We start from the raw sequence: 6,629 nt of genomic DNA, 5'->3' as shown, positions 1-6,629 counted from the left end.
CCAGCCCCAATTAAATGTTGTTTTTATATGACTTGCCTTGGTCATGGTGTCTGTTCACAGCAGTAAAACCCTAACTAATACAGGCACCATAAACAAACAGGAGACAGAATGAGACTAGTCTGACCTTGCCAAGACTGTTTCTTAGAACACACAGAGGGGAAGCCTCTGGCTCAAGGAAATGGAAGAGTCCACAGGGAACAAACCTAGACTACACACTTGAGGAACTTGATGCAGCTCTGGGGCTACATTGGGGCTTGAGATTTCTCTTTCACAGAGTTGTTTGCTTCAGGCAAATTATCAGACAGATTATTTTGAGAGATGGTCTCTCTGCAAACATTCCTCTCTGGATGAGTCAAGTTCAGCAGGGACAGCTATACACTCATGAGAATCCTGTTTTTACAGAAAAGTCAGGAGTTTTTCACTATCAGAGTAAATGTTTGTTGTTTACACAGGCATGACCATATCAAGGACTCATGGGGTGTTAAAGTCCTCCCCCTTCCCCAGAGTGCTGGTCAGTGGGATGGCAAGGCCTTTCTCCAGTCAGAGTGCCAATGTTGAGTGTTTGCAGAAAATATCCATTCCCCACTCTCATGTTTACAATCTCAAGACTGATCCCTGACAGGGTGTTCCTACCATGATTAGCTAAACCTTGTAGCTGGGCAGTAGTGGCGCATGCCTTTAATCCCAGCACTTGGGAGGCTGAAGCAGGCAGATTTCTGAGTTCGAGGCTAGCCTGGTCTACAGAGTGAGTTCCAGGATAGCCAGGGCTACACAGAGAAACCCTGTCTTCGAAACAAAACACCCAAAAAACCCTTGTAATCCTGTTCAACTGTACACACACGCTAAGCTTCCGAGTGCTTCAGCCCCTCCTCCATTCAATGCCAGCTCCTCCGTACCTGTGGCCATGTGTCACTTGGCTTTGGCTTTGGTTTTTTGGGTTTTGTTTGTTTGTGGACAGGGTTTCTCTGTATAATGCTGGCTGCCCTGGGTCTCACTCTGTAGACCAGGTTGGCCTCGAACTCAGAGATCTCCTACCTCTGTTTCCAGAGTGCTGGGATTAAAGGCATGCATCATGTGTTATTTCTTTGTTCCCTCAGAAGTACTCAGGGACTGCAGCTATACAGGATGAGGCAGCATCCTTTCAGGAAAGTAACTTGAGAAGCCACAGGCTCACACAGCCACTGTAAAGATATCGAAGTATGATTCCTCTTTAAGTAGCTCACACCCAGGATGTGTCCTTTTCCTTTGTGATTGTCTTAGTATTTAATGAACTCACTAACTGTTTTACTCTGACTCATCCCAAAATACTTTTCTGGAGCAGGTGGGGATCTGGCCTTACCTAGTGGCCATCTCTAAGGTCAAAAGGAGCATCTCAGGCTGCTGGTGGCTGGGCTGGGATGTCTTCTACCACTACTGATAATCCTTAATTTTACTTGAGCTGTCTCCATTCCTTTTGGTTTGTATGACTAAAGGTTTGTCAATCTTGCCTTATCAAGAACCAACAATGACAGTTACATTAACCCTTCATGTTCTTCCAGGCTCCGTTCTTTTAATTCCTGCCCTGCTTTCTATCTACTCATTTGTGGGTGGATTTTTTTTTCCCTAAACCTTGACATTGACATGAAGGAATTTACAACCTCATAAATGCTAGATAAAACTTTATCAACTGAGCCACATCCTTTGCCCCAATTCTTAGGAATTTTTAAATGTCTCTCTGATTTCTTCAATGCAGAAATCTCCTGTTCAGTTTCTATGCATCTACATAGTTTTTGTTTGAGACAGGATCTCTCTATTGGAGATACTGAAACTCAGTATGCAGACCAGATTGGCCTTGAACTCAGAGTTACACTTACATATGCCTCCCAAGTGCTAGGATAAAAGATGTGAACCAGCTAGGCTGTGGTGGTTAAAGGCACATGCCTTTAATCTTAGCACCTAGGAGGCAGAGGCAGGCAGACCTGAGTTCAAGGATAGCCTGATGTACAAAGTGAGTTCCAGGACAGCCAAGCTACAAGGCTACACAGAGAAACCCTAAACGCTGCCTTGAAAAAAAAAAAAAAGAAGAAGAAGAAGAAAGTGTGCATCACCTGGCCTGAATAGTTTCTCTAATTCCTTGTCATTGATCTTTATTCCACTCTGACCTTATAAAATATTAAAAAAATAAAAAAATTTAAAAGCCAGGTCAGTGAGATGGCTTATTAGGTCCCAAGCCAGATAACCTGATCTCAACTCAATGACTCACACGGTGAAAATACAAAACTGCAAGATGTCCTCTGATTCTACTGTGTGCTGTGTGTGACATATTCTCCCATACTGGTCTGCATGAATGTGCACACTCACGCATACAACTTGTAGTGAATTTTTCTTTTGAAACAGGGTTTCTCTGTATAGCCCTGGCTGTCCTGGAATTCACTTTGTAGACCAGGCTAGCCTGGAACTCAGAAATCTTCCTGCCTCTGCCTCCCGAGTGCTAGGATTAAAGGCATGTGCCACCATGCCCGGCAAAATGTATTTTTATATTAAAATTTACTTTATTTGGACCCATCTGTCCTTTTCTATCCATTAGTATTTATGAAACTGGAAGGCCCAACATTTGGTACATATATATTTACAACTGTTCTATTTTATTTATTTATTTATTTATTTATTTATTTATTTATTTATTTTTGGTTTATTGAGACAGGGTTTCTCTGTATAGCCCTGGCATTTGGTGCATATATATATTTACAACTGTTCTATTTTATTTATTTATTTATTTATTTATTTATTTATTTTAGACAGGGTTTCTCTGTATAGCCCTGGCTGTCCAGGAACTCACTTTGTAGACCAGGCTGGCCTCGAACTCAGAAATCCACCTGCTTCTGCCTCCCAAGTGTTGGGATTAAAGGCGTGTGCTACCACGCCCGGCTTTTTTTATTTTTTTATTTTTTTTATTTTTCGAGACAGGGTTTCTCTGTGTAGCCCTGGCTGTCCTGGAACTCACTTTGTAGACCAGGCTGGCCTTGAACTCAGAAGTCCGCCTGCCTCTCCCTGAGCGCTGGGATTAAAGGCGTGAGTCACCACCACCTGGCTATTTTCTTTATTAATACATGCTTGCTTCTTGACTTACACTCTCTGCTCTTGATTTTTTTTTTAAATATTCATTTATTTTATGTATGTGAGTTCACAGCAGCTGTCTTCAGACACCCCAGAAGAGGGCATCAGATTCCATTACAGATGGTTGTGAGCCACCATGTGACTTTTGGGAACTGAACTCAGGACCTCTGAGGAGCAGCCAGTGCTCTTAACCACTGAACCCTTTCTCCAACCCCTGACTTACACTGTTTTATACTCAGTCTTGGTGTGTCTCGCTGCCAGTGAGGTGTTTCCTAGAAACTGATCTACTTATTTAGCTTTTTAAAAAGACACAGACTCTTAGCCAAGCATAAAGAAACACAACTTTAATCCCAGCACTTCGGAGGCCAGTCTGGTCTGCATAGTGAGTTCCAAGGCTGTCAGGGACTACAGAAAGAAAAAAAGACAGAGTCCTACTAGGTACTAGGTCATCCAACCTGCCTCTTCTTCCTGAGTGCTGGGATTAAAAGTATGGTGAGGATGTCAAACAAAGGAAACACTTCTCCACTGCTGGTAGGAGTGCAAACTTTACAACTACTCTAGAAATCAATTTGGCAGTTTCTCACAAGATTGGGAATAGTTCTACCTCAGATCCAGCTATACCACTTGTGGGCATATACCCAAAAGACGATCTACTCTCCCACAAAGATACTTGCTCGGTTATGTTCATAGCAGCTTTGTTTGTAATAGCCAGTGCCACAGAATGAGGTGACCACTTCAAAAGGAGGAGGACTCCTGACACTGATTGTGGAATTCTTTTTTTGAGACAGGGTTTTTCTGTGTAGCCCTAGCTGTCCTGGATCTCACCCTGTAGACTAGGCTGGCCTTGAACTCAGAAATCTGCCTGCCTCTGCCTCCCAAGTGCTGGGATTAAAGGCATGCGTCACCACTGCCTGGCTTTGGTTATGGAACTCTTGCCCAGAATAAAATATTGAGCTGTAGTTTTCATGGCAATTTATCTGTTTTGTTTTATTCCTTTTCTTAGTTATGACATGTTCCTGGTAGCCTAGGCCAAGATCTTAAGTGAGAATAATGGGTAAGAAACCGTCCCTTGAGATGGGGTCACTAACATGACCTTATCTCTGGGAAACCAATGCTTTACTTTTTAAATCATTTATAAAATTATATAATAGTATTATGATAGATTAAAACTTTCCCAGCTGGGCGTGGTGGCGCACGCCTTTAATCCCAGCACTCGGGAGGCAGAGGCAGGTGGATTTCTGAGTTCGAGGCCAGCCTGGTCTACAGAATGAGTTCCAGGACAGCCAGGGCTATACAGAGAAACCCTGTCTCGAAACAAACAAACAAACAAAAAACTTTCCCAACAATAAAATTTCATATGGCTACATGTATGTTGTTGGAGGTGGTCTTTGGTGTATGGTAAAGAAAGCCTTAAATAAAAAGAATTAAAATAGAAAATAGTTTAAATTTATGCGTTGAAGATTTATAAAAAAAAATCAGGCATTAGATGTTAAACAATAATTGACTATAAAGATTGATTAACCTGCTCTTGGAAATATGCCACTAACCTTGGATAACTGCCCGACTGAATACACCCTTTCAGAGTTGTAACACTTGGATGATTTCTATTAATAATGATGTCACCTGTCCTGTCTGTCTGTGAGTCACTGAATACATCTTTTCAGAGTTATAATGTTGGCTTGACTTCTGTGCTTTATTGTGCCAAATGATAATGATGGAATTTGAGATTGCTTCACTGAACACATCTTCTAAGAGTTGCAATATTTGTTTTTTAAAATGTATAAAAACCCTTGCATGCAGGGCAGTGGTGGCATATGCCTTTAATCCCAGCACTTAGGAGGCAGAGCCAGCCTGATCTACAGAGTTAGTTCTAGAACAGACTGGGCTACACAGAGAAATCCTGTCTCAAAAAACCAAAACCAAAACCAAACCAAACCAAAAAAGCCCTTGCTTGAGAGCTGCAAAATACACTCAGATTGAGACCCCCTCTCTGTTTGTTCCTGTTTGTCACCGCCAAATCCTTTCCCACCTAGCTTTCAAGGACTATCATCCCAGGGACCCCCATACCTGAATGGGGTGCCATGGCAAGCCAGAAACTGGAAACAAGCTATATGTCTTTCAACTGAAGAATGCATACAGAATATGTGGTGTATCTACACAATGGAATACTACTCAGCCATTAAAAATAAGAACATCATGAATTTCACAGGCAAATGGGTGGAACTAGAAAATATCATCCTAAGTGATGTAACTCAGACCTAAAAGGACATGGTATGTACTCACTTATAAGTGGATATAAGCCATAAATTACAGGATAACCATGTTATAATTAACAAACCCAAAGAAGCCAAGTAAGAAGGAGGGCCCAAGGGGAACTGTTCTCAGAAGGGGAAACAAAATAGATATTGGAGGTGGACAGAGGGAGGAAACTTGGTGGGAGAGGTGACGAGGAAGGGAGGGAGGTCAGATGTAAAGACAGCAGGCGAAAGATAAGGGAAATCAGAGGTGGTGGGACAATCTCTCCGAGGTGCCGGAGACCTGGGATGGGGTAAGTCTTGGGAGGGTTATGGGGTTAGTCCAGCTGAGACTCCGAGCAGTGGGGTATATGGATCCTGAAGTGGCCACTTCCAGTAGCCAGGCAGGACTCCCAGTGGAAGCATAAGGTCAGCAATCCACCCACAAAACCTTTGACCCCAAATGTGTCCAGGAAGATGGAGAAGAGATGGAGGGAATGGCCATCCAATGCCTGCCCCAAATTGAGACCCATCCTATGGCAAGAACCAGACCCTAACACTAATGACACTCTGCTATGTTTGCAGATAGGAACCTAGCATAACTGTTCTCTGAGAGGCTCCACCCAGCAGCCAATGGAACGAGGTACGGACACACACACCCACACATTAGATGAAACTCAGAGAGTCTTACAGAAAAGGTGGGAGACCCAAAGAAGACAGAGACTACAGGAAGACCAACAGAGTCAACTAACCTGGACTCTTCGGGGCTCCCAGAGACTTAATCACCAACCAAAGAACGAGCCCGGGCTGGACCCAGGCTCCCTGCACATATGTAGCAGATGAGCAGCTTGGTCTTCATGTGGGTCCCCCAACAACTAGAGCAGGGGCTCTTGCCCACCTGCCTGTGGATTCTGCACCCCTAAATGGACCATCCTGTCTGGCCTCAGTGGGAGAGAAAGCACTAGTCAGGCAGAGACTTGATATGTGTGGGTGTGGGGCAGGGTTGACACCCAAAGGAGGGGCTTCCCCGGGGAAAGGTGGAATGGGGGGAAGACTTGCATGAGGGGGCACTGGGAGGAGAGGAAGGACTGATCTTGGGTTGTAAAGTGAATTCAAAAAATAGTAAACAGCCACCAGGCATGGTGGCATATGCCTTCAACCCCAGCATTTGGGAGGCAGAGGCAGAGGCGGATGGATTTCTCAGTTCGAGGCCAGCCTGGTCTACAAAGTGAGTTCCAGGACAGCCAAGGCTACACAGAGAAACCCTGTCTTGAAAAACCAAAAAAAAAAAAAAAAAAA

Source organism: Mus pahari, chromosome 1, assembly GCF_900095145.1.
Source record: "Mus pahari chromosome 1, PAHARI_EIJ_v1.1, whole genome shotgun sequence".
NCBI classification, from domain to species: Eukaryota; Metazoa; Chordata; class Mammalia; order Rodentia; family Muridae; genus Mus; species Mus pahari.
The sequence above is the reverse complement of the archived record's forward strand: the minus strand, read 5'-3'. Positions refer to the sequence as shown.